Raw genomic sequence first — 23,357 nt, forward strand, 5'->3', positions numbered from 1 at the left:
TTTCAAATCGGTAAATATTATTTTTTACCGATTCGTTATTATCGAAACGATTCGGTATTACGTACATCTCACATGGCTAAATAAATGTCGGTAACACCGAAAAAGACCCTTTTTCGGTGTTACCGACCGGTATTTGGCCACCTACATATGGCCCTTGGTCTCTATCTCCATCGGCTCTCCACGGCTATTATGAACTCTTTCAATCAGCCTCCCAGCCCAATTCCTAAGGAAGACCTTCTGGGGGCCTCTCCATTTTCATCAAACACTGGTGCAAGATCGCAGCTACTCCCCTTCTGGAACATAGAAGCCCTAATATAATAAACCTAAATGGGTGTCTAAAACCGGCAAAAAAAGATACGCCTTGCCACTCGAGCTAGGATATAATTGAGGAGGACAGAGGTGACAGCCCCGGACTTGCATTACTACACTTCATAACAAAATGCCCTTGTAGCCTCATCCTATCATTAAGAGGTGTTTTAAATGTTCCAGTGAAAAACAATTTTTTTGAGAGCCATAAATTAAGTCTTAATAAAGATGGTGCTATAAGGTTTACCATCTAAACGCGTGGATGCCCCTTTTAGAAACATAATCTGTGAAAAGACTTTAATTACAGACTACTTATCAGTACTGCAGTGTCGGTTTCTAGTACTAACTATTGTGAGATAACGGATGTGCGTCCTTTTATGACATATTGTATTTTCTTTTGCGTGTACTCTCTTTTTAATTCTGAAGTTTTTATAATGTATATAATGTTGCGAATTAATTTTAGATTTTGTGTCAGGAATGTTACAAATGAATGTTTATGCATCAAATGATTTATGTATTTTATGATACCATTACGAATAAATAGATTTATATATTTTTTACCAAAAACCTTTTTCAGACTTTTGACCTTGGGTATATGGTTATGTTAGAAGGGGCGATCCCAGGGGCCAGGATATACTCTCCCGACCACCCCGTGACCCACCTCTCCCAGAAATACTGCCGAGTCCTAACGTGAAGTTCTCGCCGGGGAGGACTCCGGGTCTAAGATCGTACACACTGAGCTCACACCACACTTATGAACGGACACCACACCGTGGATTTCAGTAAGCAAGTTCTTTATCACACAGTAGAGTTTTAGGCAAAATGAACAATTATTTACAAGCGATTGAGGGATCGTAAAGTCTCGATTGTGAGGAGTAGGGAAGCGGGACAGTCTCAGTGTTAGGCCAGTACGAAGCGTACCCTGCGCACAGCTCTCAACCCTCAAGACGGGGGATACAGGCGATGGTGGTCGTACCAGCTGCTGCACTCACTCCTCTCACTCCAGGTCGGGTTGGTAGCGTCGATGGTCCAGCCGGACCAGGGTTCTCCTCAAGCCGCGACGAGGTCAGCAGGCCTCGATCCGGAGTGAACAGAGTGTCTGTTAGTTCTTGAGAAGCCGCGACGGCGTCAGCAGGGCTCAGGGTGTTCAACGAATGTCCTTAGAGTTTCAAGGATGAGCCGCGACGAGGTCAGCAGGGCTCCGAGGTTCCAGTTCCTTCTTCACGAGAATGAGCTGTGACAGCGTCAGCAGGGCTCGATATGTTCCAAAGTTCAGTCTTCTCCTAAAGGGTTGAGCCGGGAACAGATCAGCAGGGCTCTCTTGTCCAGGATACAACTGCCCGCTAGTTCTTGGGCGGCCCTTGATATAGCGCAGTGGCCCTTTGATGTCCAGACCCTCGCAGGCGAAGATCTCATGCCTTGGGGCTGGTCGTCGGAGAGTTCCGTCGGCTGGCCCTTTGATCCTTTTGAAGATGCGTCCGGGGATTCCCAGATGCCCAGCAGGGTCTGGAGCCAGCTCTCGGGGAGGCCAAAGGTGCGATTGAAACCAGCCCACAGGGGAAGGCCAGAGATGTGAGAGAAACCAGTCCCCCAGGGGAGGCCGGAGGTGCAATTGAAACTCTTTGGTCCAATCTCACTCAGGAAGCCCTCTACCCCCCAGCCGGACATGGCGCGTCTGCAGCCTAAGTTTCGCTGGGACCAGGGTCGGGCAAGGCTATGGAGTCAGGGACCTCGGGAAGGGTAATGGCGGCCGGTGGCCCTGTGGGGTGATGCAGGTTCAGGGCGCCTGGTACCGGGAGGAGCATGCGGGGATGGTCGTCCGTTGGTAGGGTCGTGTAGGGAGCAGGGCGTACAGGGAACGGGAGGACCGGGAGTTTCAGGGTGCAGGGCTGGCCTAATGGGACGCTGAGAAACGGGGGGAACCACGCCACGAGGCCAGGTCCAACAGGTTATATTTCCCTTATATGATTGGTGTGAGCTTGAATTATTATGAGTGAGGTAAGCATTTGTGTACATAGATCATAATCTCTAATGAGGCTTTAAGTGCAGCCCAAAGGAAACTCTCTTTGTAAAACTATCAAAGACTTCACCTGTAGCACCTGGGCTCCTCAGCTGAGAACCCTACTTGCCAAGTGGTGCCAACTCCAATTCCTGGGTTCTTGGAAGTGAGTTTCAGTGCTACAAGAAGAAACCAATGCTGAGCGACTTCGGAACTGGTGCCTATCTGCAACTGTGACGCTGTGCTGCTGCCAGAACCAAAGCTGTGGTCAGTGCTCGATGCAATGACTGAGACTTACAACGCAGGCTCCGACTATGCTGCAACACCTCCAAAGGACTGCCATGGCAGGAGTTGTGAGCACCGTGACACCGATGTCCGTGCTGCACTGCTCTGACTCCCACTCTGCAGCTGTCCCAGTGGTTTGATGCTGCAAAACCGAGGCCGTGCAATTTGACTGCTGACTTCAACATCAATACCGCACAGCAGTAAGGAACTGAGGAATCGCACCCGCAACAAACGCATCACCTCCCATGAGCCTTGCATCGTACACGGGCGTTAGCGGCTCAATAGCCCTGCATTGCCTCCAGGAACTAACACCTCACTTGCTACAGTCACGCCTCAGAGCCGTTATGTAACGCACAGCCCGCGAGTGCCTATATGCCAATGACCCTGCTCAGCAGTAAGAAAACCACGCATCACCTGCTACGCCTTAACTCCCCTGCGCCTCGCATCCTTGTTGATTTTTCACACATTCAAGGTACTCTGCTGGGGTCTGCGTGACTTCTGTATCTGGCCCGCGCTCCTTGGTGGTCGGACTGAACTTGTGGATTTGTACCAGTAAAGCGCGACCCGACTTGATTTGTTTATGTTGGATTTTGTCATTTTTTACTTGTTATACTCTGATGAATATTGGCTAGTTTTCTAAGCTGGTGTGGAGCGCTTTTGTGGTGTTTTCACTGTGTTACTGTGTGAGCGTGTACAAAAGCTTCACACATTGCCTCTGGCGTTAAGCTTGACTGCGCTTGCCAAGCTACCAAGTGGATGAGTGCTGGTTATTCTTAGTGTGTAATTTACTTACCCTGACTGGAGTGAGTGTCCCTACTTGGACAGGGTGCATACCACTGTCAACTAGAGACCCTGTTTCTAACACCAGCCCACCCCACTCCAATCTACTCGACTCCTATGTACCTCACTACAGTCTACCAAAATCAACCCCACTACAATCTACCCAACTACACTCCACGCCAATCTACCCCACTCCTCTCCAATCTACCTCATTCCACTCCAATCTACCTAACTCCACTCCACTTTACCCCATCACAATCTACTACACTACAATGTCCACTCCAATCTATCAAATCTGCTCCAGCTTCAATCTACCCCAATATATTCTACTCCAATCTAAGCTATTCCACTCCTATCTACCGCACACCAATGCATCCATTCTACTCTACCCCAAACTTCTACACTCTACTCGACTCTACCCCACCCCAATCTACTCCATTCCAATCTACACCAAACTCCAATCTACCCCACCCCATTCCATTCCACCCCAATCTACCCCACTCCACTCTAAGCTAACGCAATCCATTGCACCCCAATCTACCCCACCCATCTCGCTAAAATCTACTCCAATCCACTCTTCCCAAGCCCAATATATCCCACCCCAATCTACCTTACTCCACTCCAATGTAACCCACTTCACACAACCGCACTCCGATCGATATCACTCCACTCTATCCCAATCTACCCTGATGCACTCCTGTCTACCCCACTCCAATCTACTCTAGTCTGATCTACCCCACTGCACTTTAATCTACCCTCCACTCCAACCTACCCCTATTTACCCCACTCCAATCTACCCAAATCTACCCCATTCCAATCTACCCCATGCCACTTTATACCAATCTACTCTCTTCACTCTACCCCAATCTACTTCAATCCCACTTCTGCCATCCCACAAACGCATAACCAGACTGAACAGCAGCCACACATGTGTACAACTTGGCTTAAACACATTGCCAAAGCCAACAGCTTTCAAATAGGCGAGACCTATTGGTTTTGCGAGTGCTTGTTTTTAATTCACTTCAACCTCTATCATCCACCTCCCTATCCCTTTGTTAGTTTCCTGGTATATGCGGCTTTATAAGAACTATAAAACTTTCAAAGATGTAACGAGAGAAACATAACTAAAAGTGTAACATTTGGTAGTAGAATATAAAGTCGCAAAAATAAAATAAGAAAAGATAGAACCGTATGTTTAGCGGACTCTTCTGCAATAGGCAACATCTTTTAAAAAAACTATTTTTGTTTATAAATTTTACTTTCTAAATAGATCAACCTTCTTTCTAGAGCTGTTTTTCGGGGAGCTTGTCGTTCGCTATTTTCCATTCGAAATGTGTAAGTTAGCGTTCTAGGTCTGCCTCCGTACCCATTTCCTAAAAGACTTTTGTAGCCATCTTTACCTGGAATTTTGATTCATACCCGGGAGTTTGCAATATCAAATCACAGCAATGGTTGACTTCAATGCGAAGTTTAAACAATATGCAGGAAGCCTTTAAATTACAATGATTTGCTGTTTTAAACAACTTACTCAATCAATGTGAAATTGAATATCTCGATTTTAGGTTCGTGTGAAAAAAAGTTTACTCCTGTTCCAAAATGGCAACCACAATCACTGCACAGGAGGAACTTGTGTGGCTTTTCTCAGGCCGCATGCGCACTACTTTCAGGTACCTCCGACACACCAGGAAATGCGCATCGTGCTGCAGTGCGCATGCGAGGGGAGGAGTTTAGTAGGACTGGGCGCTCTATTCAAAATACCTGAAAGCCGACCTGCGGTCTACGGACGTAGAAGCTGAGATACGGAGCAGAAGTTTACGAGTCTTCAGGTGAGAGCGGGGACTATCTCAGCAACGGTGCTTCATTAACACCAATTTAGTTATTGCGATTTGCCCATTCTTATGCGCTGCTCAGTACATGGGACATGACGTTATATGTGTCATTAAACGCTTGTCTCCGCCTTAAATTCTAGCCTTCACAACACTTTATGAATCAGACGCCTCCATGTCCTGCCGGCAGACACACGCCCTTTCGCATTAACGTCCGCCCTCGAATTAGGGTGACCAATCGTCCATAAAATTCACGGACCGTCCGTCATTTTGGTGTGATGTCCGTAATCATTCCTTTTACGGACGCCCTTAGTCCGTAAGTTTGGACATTAGAGCGTTCCCTGCGAGAAACCTCAATAGAATAAAAGTTCTCAGGGGCCAGCTCGCACCTCTGTGTTGAACTCCAGAGGCTGTAGCAGTCCCTCCCTCAGCTCTCACAGGCTGTGGGCTGGCCCATTGTCATTCCGAATAAGGCTGATTACCACCTTTCAAATGACAATGCGCCCGCCCTCTGCCTTTAGCGTGTAATTTGCCAGTGAGATCTAGAAGTTAGTGATTACAGAGGAACTTTCTCCAAACACAGGATGTGGAGAGCTTGCTCCCTTGTGTAATTTGTCATTGTTGTACACCGAGTGGGCAGGAGCAGTGACTGGACTGAACAGGCGATAGGAAAGGAGTGAGTGGGTGGGCGGGGCAGGAGTGGGTGGGGTGGGAGCGTTGGACTGGGCAGGAGAGGGAGCGGTGGACTGGGCAGGAGCGGGAGCGTTGAACTGGGCAGGAGCGGGAGCGTTGAACTGGGCAGGAGCGGGAGCGTTGAACTGGGCAGGAGCGGGAGCGTTGAACTGGGCAGGAGCGGGAGCGTTGAACTGGGCAGGAGCGGGAGCGTTGAACTGGGCAGGAGCAGGAGCGTTGGACTGGGCAGGAGCGTTGGACTGGGCAGGAGCGGGAGCGTTGAACTGGGCAGGAGCAGGAGCGTTGGACTGGGCGGGAGCGTTGGACTGGGCGGGAGCGTTGGACTGGGCGGGAGCGTTGGACTGGGCGGGAGCGTTGGACTGGGGGCGGGGGCGGTGGACTGGGGGCGGGGGCGGGAGCGTTGGACTGGGGGCGGGGGCGGGAGCGGTGGACTGGGGGCGGGGGCGGGAGCGGTGGACTGGGGGCGGGAGCGGTGGACTGGGGGCGGGGGCGGGAGCGGTGGGCTGGGGGCGGGAGCGGTGGACTGGGGGCGGGGGCGGGAGCGGTGGACTGGGGGCGGGAGCGGTGGACTGGGGGCGGGAGCGTTGGACTGGGCGGGAGCGTTGGACTGGGCGGGAGCGTTGGACTGGGCGGGAGCGTTGGACTGGGCGGGAGCGTTGGACTGGGGGCGGGGGCGGTGGACTGGGGGCGGGGGCGGGAGCGTTGGACTGGGGGCGGGGGCGGGAGCGGTGGACTGGGGGCGGGGGCGGGAGCGGTGGACTGGGGGCGGGAGCGGTGGACTGGGGGCGGGGGCGGTGGACTGGGGGCGGGGGCGGTGGACTGGGGGCGGGGCGGGAGCGGTGGGCTGGGGGCGGGAGCGGTGGACTGGGGGCGGGGGCGGGAGCGGTGGGCTGGGGGCGGGAGCGGTGGACTGGGGGCGGGGGCGGGAGCGGTGGACTGGGGGCGGGAGCGGTGGACTGGGGGCGGGAGCGGTGGACTGGGGGCGGGAGCGGTGGACTGGGAGCGGGAGCGGTGGACTGGGAGCGGAAGCGGTGGACTGGGGGCGAGAGCGGAAGCGGTGGACTGGGGGCGAGAGCGGAAGCGGTGGACTGGGGGCGGAAGCGGTGGACTTGGAGCGGAAGCGGTGGACTTGAAGCGGTGGACTGGGGGCAGGAGCGGGAGCGGTGGACTGGGGGCAGGAGCGGGAGCGGTGGACTGGGGGCAGGAGCGGGAGCGGTGGACTGGGGGCAGGAGCGGGAGCGGTGGACTGGGGGCAGGAGCGGGAGCGGTGGACTGGGGGCAGGAGCGGGAGCGGTGGACTGGGGGCAGGAGCGGGAGCGGTGGACTGGGAGCGGGAGCGGTGGACTGGGAGCTGTGGACTGGGGGCGGGAGCTGTGGACTGGGGGCGGGAGCGGTGGACTGGGGGCGGGAGCGGTGGACTGGGGGCGGGAGCGGTGGACTGGGGGCGGGAGCGGTGGACTGGGGGCGAGAGCGGAAGCGGTGGACTGGGGGCGAGAGCGGAAGCGGTGGACTGGGGGCGAGAGCGGAAGCGGTGGACTGGGGGCGAGAGCGGAAGCGGTGGACTGGGGGCGAGAGCGGAAGCGGTGGACTGGGGGCGAGAGCGGAAGCGGTGGACTGGGGGCGAGAGCGGAAGCGGTGGACTGGGGGCGGAAGCGGTGGACTTGAAGCGGTGGACTGGGGGCAGGAGCGGAAGCGGTGGACTGGGGGCAGGAGCGGAAGCGGTGGACTGGGGGCAGGAGCGGAAGCGGTGGACTGGGGGCAGGAGCGGAAGCGGTGGACTGGGGGCAGGAGCGGGAGCGGTGGACTGGGGGCAGGAGCGGGAGCGGTGGACTGGGGGCAGGAGCGGGAGCGGTGGACTGGGGGCAGGAGCGGGAGCGGTGGACTGGGGGAAGGAGCGGGAGCGGTGGACTGGGGGAAGGAGCGGGAGCGGTGGACTGGGGCAGGAGCGGGAGCGGTGGACTGGGGGCAGGAGCGGGAGCGGTGGACTGGGGGCAGGAGCGGGAGCGGTGGACTGGGGGCAGGAGCGGGAGCGGTGGACTGGGGCAGGAGCGGGAGCGGTGGACTGGGGGCAGGAGCGGGAGCGGTGGACTGGGGGCAGGAGCGGGAGCGGTGGACTGGGGGCAGGAGCGGGAGCGGTGGACTGGGGCAGGAGCGGGAGCGGTGGACTGGGGGCGGGAGCGGTGGACTGGGGCGAGAGCGGAAGCGGTGGACTGGGGGCGGAAGCGGTGGAGCGGGAGCGATGGACTGGGGCGGGAGTGGTGGACTGGGGGCAGGAGCGGTGGACTGGGGGCAGGAGCGGGAGCAGGCGTGGTGGATTGGGCAGGGGTGGTGGGCGGAGCAGGAGCGATGGACGGAGTAGGGGCAAGAGCGGTAGCAGGACTGGGGGCGGGAGCGGTGGACTGGGGGCGGGAACGGTGGACTGGGGGCGGGAGAGGTGGGCGGGGGCGGGAGAGGTGGACTGGCGCTGGAGCGGGAGTGGTGGACTGGGGCGGGAGTGGTGGACTGGGGCAGGAGCGGGAGCAGGTGTGGTGGATGGGGCAGGGGTGGTGGGGGGAGCGATGGACGGAGCAGGGGCAAGAGCGGTAGCAGGAGTGGGGGCAAGAGCGGTGGTTGGGGCAAGAGCGGTGGTTGGGGCAAGAGCGGTGGTTGGGGCGGGAGCGGTGGTTGGGGCGGGAGCGGTGGTTGGGGCGGGAGCGGTGGTTGGGGCGGGAGCGGTGGTTGGGGCGGGAGCGGTGGACGGGGCGGGAGCGGTGGACGGGGCGGGAGCGGTGGATGGGGCGGGAGCGGGGACGGAGCGGGAGCAGTGGTTGGGCAGGAGCAATGAACGGGCAGGAGAAATGACAACAGGAGAGGTGACTTATACTTCAGTTCCTTGCCTATTTATTTATACACTATTGCATGACATCCACTGATGTGTCTGCAAAGCATACCTTTTGTCACAAATTTTTTCCTGAATTTTTACACTCACCATCCTGAATTTTTACACTCGCCATCCTGAATTTGCACCCATGCTAGTTGGCCACCCCACCTCGAATGCAGGGCTTAGAGTGGAACGAATACATTGGGGGGGTGGTGTGTATCTAAAAGTCATGTGGCAACTCCAAATCCAAGATGGTGCTGGTACAGGAGTGCTCTTTGTGAGCTCCTGGGGTGGGGATCACTATCAATGGAAATCCCTTAGTTACCCTGCCATCCAACCCCCAAACTGACCAACATTGAAGTATTCTTACCTTAAAGCTGACATTGGTCTGGAAAACAGTCAATGCTGAGCCTGCTACTTCAGATTAACTTATTGAAGAGTGCGCTGCAACTGGGATTTGCAAGGGGTGAAGCTTTTCAACCTGGACAGTCCGACCGCAGGTCCGATCTTAGCAGTGAGATTGAAGCTCCTTAACTGGCTACAAGGGTCTTCTGCGCACTGGCAGCGGAGAAGGGACGGGCTGCAGAAGGGAAGGGGAGAGCATCGGACTGCCATTGTTTTAGCCCCAGCGGAGAAGGGCTCCCTGAGGACTTGATGAGCCTAGCGTGGTGATGACCAGCAGCACGAAACGTGCAGAGACAGCGCAGCTTTTCTATGTAGCCCGGCATCGGCTGACTCAAAAGGGGATCGGAGGCTCCCGAGTCCAGGCCTGATTCTCTTCACCTCTAGCAGCTCGTTGAGTCTCGATGCTGCCCAGATGGGGATCCCAGGGCAAAGCATGGAGAACACCTCCTCTGGCCGTAATGATCCTGGATGCGGAGCTGGTTTGAGGATTCGATCTGCCCCTCTGGCGCTGCTTCTTTCCACTGCACTGTAAGGCTGGGATCAACACTCTACCCTGCTGCCGTGACCTCGATCCTGTGCTGATCTTAAGGCTTATTCTACCCCTCCGGCGCTGCCTCCTGCCTATATACTGTTGACTTGTGAACAACCCCCATACTGCTGGGTAAAGCTTTTGGGTGATGCGCGATACCAGGATACAATTCTTAGGGTCCCAAATGCTCCTGCAAGTTCTGCTTCATTATCCCGGAGTTGGGAAGAGGAAGACGTGGGGGCTGCCGAGTTTTGGCAGCATATCGGTGCTAGTCGCTAAGGCTTTGCCTGCCCTTCCTGCTCTTCTTGTCATTGACTGTGGGCTACATGCAAGCCTGATCGGTGCAGAAGATTATATAAGGATTGTCGTGGATCGGCTGGCTCGTTGGAACGTCCAGGAGCCACAATATTTACATTGGTGGGTGCCCATTTTGTTTTGTTGTTTGATGTCGCTATGGGTCACCCATTTTGTCCTCCTGTCTAAAATTCTAAAAGGGGCATGCCCTTCCCTAGTCTTGACTCTATGCTGGCCATGGAAAGAGTACTATGCCACTTGCATTCATATGGTTGCAATCTTGTAGTGGTCATTTTACCTACATCCCACACGTCTGGTCCTTGTGCTCTCCTAGTTCTCCTCTAACATCATCCATGTCCTATTGTTCAGTTATTCCCCTTGGCTATTATGATTCAGCGGATGGTATTCTTGGCTGAATGCACCTATTTCCTGCCTCACTATGCTACGGAGTCCTTGATCCCCTGCTGACTGCCGGGACTGCAGCACTCTTCCCCTGACTCAGTCTGTGTGTGTGTGGGGGGGCTCTGTGTGTGTGTGGGGGGGGCTCTGTGTGTGTGTGGGGGGGCTCTGTGTGTGTGTGGGGGGGCTCTGTGTGTGTGGGGGGGGCTCTGTGTGTGTGGGGGGGGGCTCTGTGTGTGTGGGGGGGGCTCTGTGTGTGTGGGGGGGGGCTCTGTGTGTGTTTGGGGGGGCTCTGTGTGTGTGTGGGGGGGCTCTGTGTGTGTGTGTGTGTGGGGGGGGCTCTCTCTCTGTGTGTGTGTGTGTGTGGGGGGGGGGCTCTCTGTGTGTGTGTGTGGGGGGCTCTGTGTGTGTGTGTGGGGGGCTCTGTGTGTGTGTGTGGGGCTCTGTGTGTGTGTGTGTGGGGCTCTGTGTGTGTGGGGGGGGCTCTGTGTGTGTGTGGGGGGCTCTGTGTGTGTGGGGGGGGCTCTGTGTGTGTGTGTGGGGGGGGCTCTGTGTGTGTGTGTGGGGGGGGCTCTGTGTGTGTGTGTGGGGGGGGGGCTCTGTGTGTGTGTGGGGGGGGGGCTCTGTGTGTGTGTGTGGGGGGCTCTGTGTGTGTGGGGGGGCTCTGTGTGTGTGGGGGGGCTGTGTGTGTGTGTGGGGGGGCTGTGTGTGTGTGGGGGGGGGCTGTGTGTGTGGGGGGGGGCTCTGTGTGTGTGTGGGGGGGGCTCTGTGTGTGTGTGGGGGGGGCTCTGTGTGTGTGTGGGGGCTCTGTGTGTGTGGGGGGGCTCTGTGTGTGTGGGGGGGCTCTGTGTGTGTGGGGGGGCTCTGTGTGTGTGTGGGGGGGGGCTCTGTGTGTGTGTGGGGGGGGGCTCTGTGTGTGTGTGGGGGGGGCTCTGTGTGTGTGTGTGGGGGCTCTGTGTGTGTGTGGGGGCTCTGTGTGTGTGGGGGGGTCTCTGTGTGTGTGGGGGGTCTCTGTGTGTGTGGGGGGGCTCTGTGTGTGTGGGGGGGCTCTGTGTGTGTGGGGGGGCTCTGTGTGTGTGGGGGGGCTCTGTGTGTGTGTGTGGGGGCTCTGTGTGTGTGTGTGGGGGCTCTGTGTGTGTGTGGGGGGGCTCTGTGTGTGTGTGTGGGGGGGCTCTGTGTGTGTGTGTGGGGGGGGCTCTGTGTGTGTGGGGGGGCTCTGTGTGTGTGTGTGGGGGGGCTCTGTGTGTGTGTGGGGGGCTCTGTGTGTGTGTGTGTGTGGGGGGGCTCTGTGTGTGGGGGGGTCTCTGTGTGTGTGTGTGCGTGGCTCTGTGTGTGTGTGGCTCTGTGTCAAGACCTCTCTGGCTGCAGTTCAAACTGGCGAGCAAAACCCCAAAGGAAGCTTTCTGAGGAAATCACCTTTTAAATATCGACGATGGAAAAGACATCATGTGGTGTCAGTCTATTTCTTAAGACTGTGTTTGTCCAGTTTAGGCGCATATGGACAGAAAACTAAGAGCGCTCTGCGCAGCGGCAAGACTGAAGGTTGCCGCTCTAGTGTTTAGAGTCTCGCGGTTCACAGCTGAATGATGCGCGCGTTTAGATTACCAACTGCGCACTTCAACTGTAATCTAACCGCGAGTAGCAGCGTTGTTCCTGGGTTCTACATTGCGAAGTAAAATATCAGGCCTGAGTCTCAGCAAGTATTTATCGCATGCGCAACGTTGGATTCCAGTAAGAAATTCATTGCCTTGTATTGTGACTGTGAACATTTTTCGTAGTTTATGCACAACGTGAATTCAAAAGTGTGACCTGAGTTTTCATTAAGAGCTTCAGAACCTGGCCTTCGGTGAGGGTTTAGTTGTTCCTTTCTAGCTTGTGGAATTGACTCTTCAAATTTAATTTCCTTTTTCTACGCTAGAAGCAAAATTTAATTCTTATAATTTAGCTTATTAATTACTCATAGTTAGGGCTTCAAATTAAATCCTTAGTGCCGAGTATTTACTAAACTAGGATAGTTTGAACTCCTAAACAGTTGAAGAAATTACAAAAGACTTCAGAATCTGTGACTGGTATCAGAACCCTAGTATTCATATTTAGACCTTGCCTAAATAGTTGAAGGGAATGTACTAATGATGTTATGTGTCATGTTATTTACAGTACTACAGATTCGTGAATGCTAAAACTTCTAATCCTGAGAGAACCGCAATAGCCTATGGTTTCAGGGTAAGGCATTATCTCAAGTGTTAGTAGTTATAATTCAAAGCTTGGTGGTTTGGTGTTGTACATGTGTTTTTTTCCTGCAGGGCGCAAACTCAAGAGCCCAACTGAACCAGCGGAAGTACTGCATCAATTACGAAGAGGCTGTCTCTCTCTCTTTTTTCGTCCACTTCCCCTTTTCCCCCCTCGTTAGGGGTAGCCTCGACATTTATTATTGGGCAGCAACTGAGGTGGTGGGGCGTTGGGACTAGCATCGGCTCCTGTGGATTCTTGGCATCTTGACACTCTGTCTGTGTGTGGCTCTGTGTGTGCGTGGCTCTGTGTGTCTGTGTGGCTCTGTGTGTCTGTGTGGCTGTGTCCTCAAATACTCTACTACTCTCTAATGCTCACCTATTGCCATTGTAAATGACCATACCATTTATTTATGTTTAATATGAGCAATGCCAATAGCTCTACCTTTAATAATGCCGAGACCATTGCATTGTAAATGCTTGTTAATTTAATTCATGTGTTTTGTACATAGCTTCATCCTTTTACTCTGTATCATAATCAAGATATGTTATGAATTTTTGTTCTTTGAGTCTACCAAATCTAAATGTTGTATTTCGTTACTATTTGTTTCGTAACCCATGTACTATCGTCATTCCAATGGAAAGCACTGATACCCAATGGTGAAGCCAGCGCTATATAAAACCTCTTAAATAAAAATAACCCTGCTTAAGAGGCGTGGCCTACACACTTAGGGGAATGGTCTAACTCGAAAGGGCGCTGTACAAAAACATGTTTATTTAAATAACCCGTAATATTGCTCTGTGTAATAACTAAGGCCTAAAATATAGGGTACACTGACTTGGGTTCACCAGTAAAATTGTCACCAGAACGCAGTAAGAATGATTGTCAATGCATGATTAAAAACTCCTTGAACAAATGTCTCTCAGTACAGTGATGTAATGTGATTAAAGTAAAACAATACTCCTGTTTATAGGAAACACTTTTTAATTGTGAAGACTCTTTATGAAATCCAAAAGTTTGTTGCACAATCTATATTTTCATTGTAATCCTGTCCACATCTGGCACCGAGTACCCATTGCTCTGTGGGACACAAATACATGCAGGCAGAAGGCAAGCGTGATCCCAGGAGAAACGTATCCAGTTATAGTGCTTTAAATTGTGATATCTGCTTAACATATAAATGGCATGCGTGTATCAGTGTGCCGTGTTGAAAGCAAGCCTCCAATTCATTGATGAATGTGTGGTGGGGCACATGACACTCCAAGCTTACCAGCCTGCATTTTGAGCTGTTGGGATCAGGTTGGCAAGGTGGGCAATCAGCTGGTGCCCGAGCAGCCTGTGGGGGTCAGCTAGTGGGCTGTTTATTTTTGTCTGTGATTAGAGCAGCCCCACATACTTGGGCTGATTTTTTTTAACCAATACACTGCTGCCGTTTCAAGTGAGAAGTGGTCTGAGCAAGCTATAAATTAGGCCCATTCATTGTTCTTTGCAGAATGACATTTGGGCGTCCCGAGGACTCGCATCATGTGGTACAACTCCTTACGTCCCGGGCCCCAGAAGGTGTCGGTGAGCCTTTGAGGAAGGTGCTTCTTTTGAGCAGCAAAATGAACAAGTCTTCATGTAGGAAGGAGGCCTTTTCCCCCCGCAGCAGGTCACAACGATCGGACAGACAAGTTACAGTGCCTGCTGCTAGTTTCCCCGCACTGAAACTGGGAGTTTCATTCAAGTACTGTGCGTGGAATGAGGGAAAAAACACCAAGAACCACAAATGTTTTAAGTAACTTTTCAATTTGTTACAAAAAATGAATAAAAACGGAAAATTTCCATCCCGACATGAAAGTGGAACGAAAAAGGAAAGGGACCAAAAGAAATGAGATGTGGCGAGGAACAGAGTGGTGCGAAGAGTTGAATTATAGGGGTCTCCAACCTTTCCTTTAATAATAGCTACTTCTGTTCAATGAAAATCACCCCAAGCTACTAATATTCGTAGTGTTCTTATACTGACCACATCAGACGAGATATTATTAGTGGACACCATTTGCAGGAGTACATGCATTGGTCACCTAAATTTTCCAGGCAGGATTGCTAGCAGTAACGTAATAAAGGCTTTGTCAATGTAGAATGCCTGTATGTGAGTAATACATACCAGCCATAGCAGTAATACCCCTGACATCCATGTACTATTAGTAATAAGTCTTCCCAACACCTCATGATTTATTACTCCAATATGCCCTTTAAATATATTTTGGCGATTCAGTAGTTTTTCTCCAACATCAGTTTGAGTTCTGAAAAGAAACACGTTTTCATCTTAAATACGTGCTTTCAGTTTTGGTGTACATATATTAATTCAACAAAGCTAAAGTTTCTAGTTTGGTAGGCTAGGTTGCACACAGGAGAGGTACCAGTAGCTCCCGTGCAACGCGTTGGAGAAGCCTGGTTTAGAGTAAAGGATGGAAAACAAGTGGAGTTCAAGGAGATGGCAAATGGAGAAAGAGTGAACAGCAAATGATGAAACGAAGAGTTGATGGAGAAGAGCATGTTGGAAGTTTCCTGGTCAGGGAGAATAAGGAACTGATAGAATAGTACCCTATGCACACACCTTAGCTCTCTGATGGACCAGTAGTCGGTAGCTCGATTTTAGAAGTTGCTGGACACCCAAAGGAAGTGTTAAATCCACTTCCCAGAATCAAGTTTGGAAGACTGCAGAAATTAAAAGTACTCAAAGACCAAAATCCATCGAATTTCTATGGGGAATGGTGTTCTTCTGAAAATATTATGGTTTCCTAAAGCAGGTGGCCACTGACTGCAGGTGTCATTGGTGCAATCAGGAGCCTTTTTAGACCTAAGAGTGAGCAATGCTTTGGGTAACTGAGAGAGTATGAACCCTAGAAGCTGAGGGTGAGCTGCAGGCTCATGGACCTAAATCCGTGGGTGGCCAAATCGTGGAAATGTACTTACAGATCCTATTGGTTAGTGGGTAGTTTGGTGATCAACTGATGGGGAGTATGAGCCTCGTGTCCTTAGCATTTGTAGGACCCATGGGTCCTTGAGGTGAGCAGAAACTTACAGACTTGAGGATGAGTGTGAACCTCTGGGGCCATGTTGGACAGAAGTGACTGAGAATCTCTAAAAATAAACAGGAGTTTTAGTTCCGGACAGGGGATCCAGAGATCCTGGGGTTAGCAAGGGCTTGGTGATCTAAGAGAGCATTGCATTCATTGATGCATGCATTGATGAGAGCTTTGTTGACCTGAAGGTATGTGTCAGAAGACGTAGGTGATCTGTTATGGAATAAGTGTTTCTAGTCTTGACTGATGCTACTGGCCTATGAAACTTTAAATAACATATTTTACCACACATTTCTCATCAAAATAAGCCCCTAATGCTAACCACACAATGATTCATGAAAGGTTGCGATCAGCAAACGTGTAACACTTTTTTTGGGTGCCTGAGCTAGTTCTTTGCCCCAATTCGATCCTGGTGGCAGTGCCAGTCAATGAAGAAACAGAGGACTGTTCGACTTGGCCCTCTTGGCAGGGTCATCCCTGACGTTTTGTCTTCCTCCAATTTTCCCTCTGACCTTTTTTTGTTGGTTTAACCGGTTCCATGCTGGTGACTGAAACGCTCCGTCACCAACCTCGGACGCGCTGTGCTGGCGACAGAACGGTTCTGTCACGGCCCGCACGGCACGCCTGCGTGGCACCGATTTCGCGCCTGCGCTGAGCGTTCTATTGAGCGGGCGGGGCCGTGACAGAACCGTTCCGTCACAAGCACAGCGTGCCCAAAGCTCGTGACGGAGCGGTTCAGTCACGAGCAAGGGAGCGCCGCACGGCCCCCCATCACCCCTAGCGTTGCGGCGGAATTACCGCTGCAGCAAAGGAGTTAATGACTCTGGGCACTTTACCACTGCTAACCAGTGCTAAAGTGCATATGCTCTCCCTGTATAAAATGTGTATATGTGATTGGATTCAATGATTGGCCTATTTGGTTTACTGTCAGACCCCAGTAAAGTGCACCAGGAGTGCCTGGGCTTGTAAATACAAATGCTGCAGGTGGGCTTGCAGCACTGGTTGTGCCAACTACAGAAGCGGCCTAGTAAAATGTGCCTAAGGTCTGCCATTGCAAGACCTGCGTGCAGTCTGGTACTGTCAGGCTAACTGCGTAAGTACACCTACTTGCCAATCCCTAAACCTTCCCTTAACTTCATATTAGTCACCCCTACGGTAGGCCCAAGGGCAGGGTGCATTGTAAGCATAAGGTAGGACAAGCCCTGATGTGTGTGGCATGTCCAAATAGTGAATTACAGCCAATTGCGTTTTTCACTATTGTAAGGCTACCTGTTCTCATAGGCCAGAGTGGGCTGCTGGAATTATTACACTCTATAATCCCAGCAGGCTTAGGGAACATGATAGAAAGTAATGTTTAGTATGCCTGAACTCAGAATAATAAATTACTCCTTTTAGTAAAGTTTATTTTAAAATCCTGTGTTTACAAATGCTACGTATAGAAAGTTAGCGTTTGCTTGCCTAACCATTTCAGCCTGCCTCTGCTAGGATGTGCATCTGCTGTCTGGGTTCTAGGAGTGACAGGGCTCGGGATGACAGGTGGTGAATAGGGGGATTACACCAGGATGGGTGGAGGGAGTGCCCCTTGAGTCTGAATAGGGATGTGCTCTGCCACCACAATGCCGGCTCCAGCCCCTGGGGAGCGACTGATGACTCTGCCCTGCACCTGGCCCAGGAAGAGGGAAGACTGTCAACAGAGTGCTCCTGACTGTACTTGTCATGACAATGCTGGCTCCACCTCCTGCAGAGCGTCTAATGTCCCTGCCCTGCACACCGAAAGAAGAAACCAGAGCCTGAAAAACAAAGTGCTCAGAGACTGACTGGATTAGGCAAAGACCCTCTGGCCTGCAAGAACAAAAGAAATGTCCTATAAAAGTAGGAGCCCTGCTCCTAAGAAATCAGATCCTGTTTACGCCAAGAAGAAACTCTGCCCAAAGAGAAGGACCTGGGAAAGCTGCATGGAGGACTACTGTGTCTAATCCTGAGAGACTGGCCTGTGGTGGGTGCCTTACTGCATGAAGGAGAGCAGACTGAGAAAGACTTTTAAATTTCAACTTGTGCCTCTGCTGTGAACAATCTCCAAGGGCTTGCGTGTGAGTCTGCCCCCTGAACTGCACCCCAGGAACATTGGGCATTACCCCCCTCTGAAGGAGGAACTACTGATGGTGTTGCCTGTCCTGCAGTCCCACAAAGAGAAGCTTAGTGCGCTGTGTAAACGCGCCCTCTGAGGAATCCGTGCACCCCTGGTCCCGCTGAGCAAAGTGACCTGTGACCTGGCCCAAAAGCTGCAGCCGCAAAGTATAGCCCAGCTCCGTCTGGCCTGCACACTGCACCTGCCGCCCAGAGCCAAGCTGTAGCTCACGCAGCAAGAGAGGACCTGTCCGATCCGAGTACCGCGACGCTGTGGCCCCTGCGTCCGAGATCACATCACAAAGACGGACGTCTGCCGACTTCGCTTCCCTGTCGTGAGCCCGGTCGCACTAATGACTCGCCGTCAACCACAACCCCCTTCTGGACCCCAGGACTCTGCCCTTGTGAGCCTGTGTCCCCCGAAGCACCGTCAACCAACAGAAGCAACCCCGTGGCCTCTGCGCCACCCGCCCTCCAGGACGGCACTGCAACGTCGGACATCAGCCTAGAGCCGTCCGCCCCGATCAAGAACCAAGGTAAAAAACTGTGCGGTTCTATTGGGCTGAAGCGAGTGGGCTGGGAACTGTACGCTTTGTGTTTTGCATCCGAGCGCCTTGGGCGCAGCGTACACCCCTCCTGCCTCTAAAACTAGCCGGACGCGTCCCCTGGTACGCCTCGCCACCTTCGCTTGTGACAGTGAGACTGAGCGCACCGTACCTGGCAAGAAAGAGGCATACGCTGCAAGCGAATGCACTGAGAATAGTGCGCTTGTAGTGCGGCTGCTGGTACGTCCCGTACCCTCCATTTACCTAGGTTGCGCCGTCCGCCGGCTCACGCAAGAAGCGTAGCAGGGCTCTTCCCTGAAGCCGTACGGAGCGTACAGGAGCGCTAGGAAGCGCACCAACCTAAGCGAACTGCCTAAAAGGACCAAAACCTTACATTTTGAGAACTGTGGCATATTGAACGTTACTGGAACCATTTTGAAGTCCTAAAGACTTTATCTAAAGCCTGCTTAAGAATATATATGATATTAGATATGTATGATGTATGTAGTATGATGTATGTAGTATGTAATATGATGTATGATGTAGATATATATAGATTAGATATATGATATATTTTTACTAAATCTACAGCCGTGTGTCTGTGTGGTGGGTTGGTGATTACTGGGTGGGACATTGCAAATGCTTAACCACATGTGCTCCAGAGATTAGCCTTGACTGCTTGCGCCACACTACCTAGAGGGTGAGCAGGGGTTATTTCATGAGAGTAATCCTTTGCCCTGACTTAGAGGAGAGGGTCCCTGCTTGTTGCGAGTACCTACCTACGCCAACCAGAGACCCCCAATTCTAACAAGGACACACATATTCATATGACCTAAGTGAAACTTACCGAATCCTAGCTTATACATTGTCCGTATTTCATTAAAGAAAACAACTTATGCGCAGTTTAAAGTTCACATGAGCACGGCTGTTGCGGGGCTCCGGATCAGATTGGAGGTTAACCCGCTACCACATTTATTTAGTGACTTCTTTGACCCCAGTATGGCTCACATCCAGCACCACGACAGACAAATGCATGCATCCATCCAGGAATCCTGCATATAAAGGTGATCCAGCAATATCTGGCAGTGAGGAGTAAAAGGGAGAATGCATGCTCTTAAAATCATTATTTAGAAATGGGTCCATTCCCCATCAGTTCCACCTGTGACAGGGATGATTACTATTTGCCAACAACAGCTCATCCATATGGAGGAGTCCTTGTATAAAAATTGATTTAGGAAATTAATGCCGTGTGACACTCTTGTTGTTTTTAGGTTCTGTAAATCTGTGCATTGAACCAGTGGTGTCCGACTACCTCCTAGTGCACCCCCTATAGCTAATGGGAGGGCACTTATCTTTTGCTACAATTTTTTCCTAAGGGTAAAACATTATTTAGTTTTTAGTTCTTCTTTTGATTTTTGTCTAAAGTGTTTTTGTTGTTTGCTGTATATAGGTGTGTATATATGGATGTATATAGTGATACATAGTGTATTAAGTATTGATATAAAAACATTTTTTTGTTTAAAAGAAAAAAGAGAATAAGAAATAAGATAAAATAACTTATGCTGATTACAAAAAATAAAATGTGTAATCATGTCCCCTTGTGCGAGTGATCATGTACAGAATGTTTAATTAACTTCACAGTGAACATTTGTCATAAAAATAGGTGAATTAATTGTCCCCTATTTTCGAATAGCGCAGAATGAGTTCCTCCTTTTTCCATTGTTCTTGTTTCTAACAGCTCATCCAGCAGCAAATATGTAGCAAGAAAGGTCAGGACCGCAGGACACTGAGCTGTGCAGCTGCTGGAGGCCCCAAAGTGACTCCAGACAGGTTGCTCCAGTCGAGCAGGGAGAGGAGGCATGGAGAGCCCAGTATGCCTTTAAAACAACATCACAGGCACTCCTTTTCCAGTTATACTTCATTTTCTTTTTTTTTTGTGACTGGGTGAAGGTGCGACTATTGGAAGTGTTACTATGTGTGACTCTCGTAGCATGAGCCATGTTTGCTAGGGGTGTCCACAAGTTGGTATTGCTACAGGATAAAAAGGCAGAGCAAAAAAATCTGTGCCTTATAGGGACCTGTTTTAATGCCCCCCTTTTAAAACTGCCATTGCCGAGCTCTGGAAGGACCTGGTCCACTTAAAGCCCTGCTCTTATGTCACCCTTCAGAAACCACAGGTAACACCCATCCCTAGAGATTAACCTCCATTCACCCTGAGGAACTCCAAATTACCTCCTCTTGAAAACGTGTCCCTCCTCCACTAGAAGACGCCATCAAATGGCGCATATTTTTTTTAATTATAATTTTTTTTGTTTTTTACCTGTACCAATGAGCCTGTTATTTCCAGAACCGCGGAACCTCTCTAAGGAACCCAATTGCTCACCAATAGGGAACTCCTGCTGAACCCCTTTTAAAATATATCCTTCATCACTGATACATGCTCTAGAAAAAGTCCACCTCCCCTATAAATGCATCTTTGCATCCCTGCCTCGGGGAAACTATCTTCCTTGACAGTCGTTTCTCAGAAGATGTCCCATTGACCCTACTAACTTAGGTTGGCTTATAAACTTCTCTCCTTCCAGTATAATCCCTGGCAACCCACTGGAAACAAAAGCCCAGTGATTAAACACTCCAAGACGAGTACATTTCACTTTGTGAACCGATCATACTGTTTGCTGGTGTGGATCTTCCTTCCTGTCAGCACTCAGACAAAATCTGCACTGATCCCAACTCTCCTTGACTTGTGCTGTTAAATGAGACTAAGCTATGGGGAGATGAGTTGGCCTAACGGCTAGGGCGGTCAACCTCGAGTCTGGGGAACCAGGTTTGAGTCTCGGCAATGTAGCTGAACAACCTGTGATTCTGGGCAAATCATTTAATCTCCTCATGCCTAACTAAAATGAATGTGTCCTCATGTAAACGTTACTGGTGTTATGTAAAGCGCTCTGATACCAGATACCTTCAGGTCAAGTTCGCACTATATAAAACTTGTTAAAATAAAAAAATAAGCTGCAAGCTTCAATTTGGCATCCAGCCATCAACAAATGTACAGGCATGGATTAACTGAAGAGATCGGTCACTCATTGCTGGACAATTCGGAGGTCTTTAATAGAGTCCACCCCTGCAGGTCCCGATATCTATACAATTTGACTGCTTCTTTAGATCTCACAAAGACACTGATTTGGGATGATAATAAAATGCCCACACCAGCAAATCTCTCCACTTCTTTTTCTCCAAACATTTGGTCAGGGTAGAAGCTATAATCAAAATCTCGGATTGCCAACCCAGTGCAATAACCAGATAAATAGACTTTATCCGATGAAATGGCTTAAAGGGACCCATAGAGATGTACAAAGCTACCAGCATACCAAAAACCATACAATTGTGTGTAGGAAAGTGCCTAGTTTTTCATAGTTACCCTCTAACTTTTTGCCAGATACCTGATACCAATTGGATTTAGTGTACCCTGGGCCCCTGCCAATCGTTTTACCAGGTTCTGTGTTCTTTCCCAAAATCATACATTTGTCTCCACAATTGGCACACCTCTAGGCCACCTGTAAGTCCCTTGTAAAAGGTAACCTGATACCACAAGGCCTTGTGACCAGAGAGGGCCTCTGAGGGCTGCAGCATATATAATGCAACCCTCCGAGATCCCTCACCTAAGCACCCTCAACCTGCCGCTACATGCTGTGTGTACAGGTGCAGACTAAACTGAAAAGTTCAACATGGTACCCACCCCTGGCCTTCAAAACTGCCTGTGACATGGGTAAGTCACCCCTCTGGCAGGCCTTACAGCCCTAAAGGCAGGGCGCACCATACCATTGGTGAGGGCATAGCTGCATGAGCAGACTTTCACATCCCAAAACGGATTCACAGACCTTGTAAGTGCAGTGAAGCCATTTTGAGTATAGGAGCTGGGAGTTTGTGAATACAAACTCCACAGCCTCGGAATGGCTCCACTGAAAACTGGAAAGTTTGTGACCAAACTTCTTAGCCCATTAAAGACACACTGATGCCAGTATGGTATTTAATGTAAAATGCCCTCGGAGGGCATCTCAGAGATGCCCCCTGAAAAACGACCAGCTCTGGTGTGGTTCCTGACTGGCTGCCAGCCATCTGCCACCACCAGACAGGTTTCTGGACCCCTGAGTAGAGCCTCTGCTGTCTGGGTCATGAGACAAAGCCCATCCTGGGCAGAGGTGGAATTCCTCCTTCCTCAGGATGGGCAGGGTCCACAAAGATGAAGCTTCAAAGGCTTGTCGCCTTTGTTTGCTGCCCCCAGCCTTTTGCTATCTGCTACCGGTCACCACCATTTCTGACCCCCACTTTGGGTAGGAGAAGCAGCGGAAAGGGCTGTGTGCCCACCTTTTCCAACCCCATTCCTCAGGTGGAGGAGGCAAAGTGAAGCACACATCTTAATCCCTCCATCTTGAAGATGAGGACACTCCCCCAATTAGGAAGAGGCCTATGCCCCCTCCCTCTGGAGGGTGCCTTGATAGAGGATGTAGACACCTACTGGCCTATCTCCTGCTTTGGAATCCCTGCAAGCTGAAACCGGCACTTTCTGCAGCTAGCGGCCTCCAGGAACCCTGGGGATCTGCCCTGCCTTCCAGTAAGACTCTGATCTCCTGTGGACACAAGATTTGTCCAACAGCAACCCAAGCCAGGACTCCAGATGCAGCTGGAACCGCAAGTCGTAAGCTCCCTGTACCGAAATGTGTGACAAACACCACAATGAGGTTCTTCCCCCCCCCCCCCCCCCTCCCCCCCAGCGATCCTGGCATTGGACGTCCTCCTTCGACCTTCTTCTGAAGCCTCAACCAGAAGGCACCCTCCCCTGCGTACATAGAAACGGTGAGAACCCAATATGAAAAGACTAACCCTGGGCGTAGCGGGGCTACATGGAGGTCCACGGAGTTGCTCTGCTACGCTGCCTGCCTCCACCCCTATTATGAAGTAAGTTTACAGGAATTAAAAATAAACTTAAAACCACTTACCGCTTTCCTGTGGTG

The 23,357-nt window shown here is 51.3% G+C and overlaps 1 protein-coding gene across 3 annotated transcripts in view; it reads left to right on the plus strand.

The window, feature by feature from the left end:
• Positions 1 to 5,060: 5,060 nt before the first annotated feature.
• The window catches only part of LOC147673887 (anillin-like), a 429,866-nt gene continuing 411,569 nt past the window's right edge, over positions 5,061 to 23,357 (plus strand). For 2 of the 3 annotated variants that reach the window (XM_086947773.1, XM_086947775.1), the window contains exon 1: positions 5,061 to 5,196. The gene's annotated coding sequence lies outside the window, so the exon portion shown is untranslated. Of the gene's footprint in view, positions 5,197 to 12,533; positions 12,600 to 23,357 lie in introns of all 3 variants that reach the window. The other variant, XM_086947774.1, reaches the window with a different exon arrangement.

This window comes from Lissotriton vulgaris, chromosome 12, assembly GCF_964263255.1.
Source record: "Lissotriton vulgaris chromosome 12, aLisVul1.2, whole genome shotgun sequence".
Lineage (NCBI taxonomy): Eukaryota > Metazoa > Chordata > Amphibia > Caudata > Salamandridae > Lissotriton > Lissotriton vulgaris.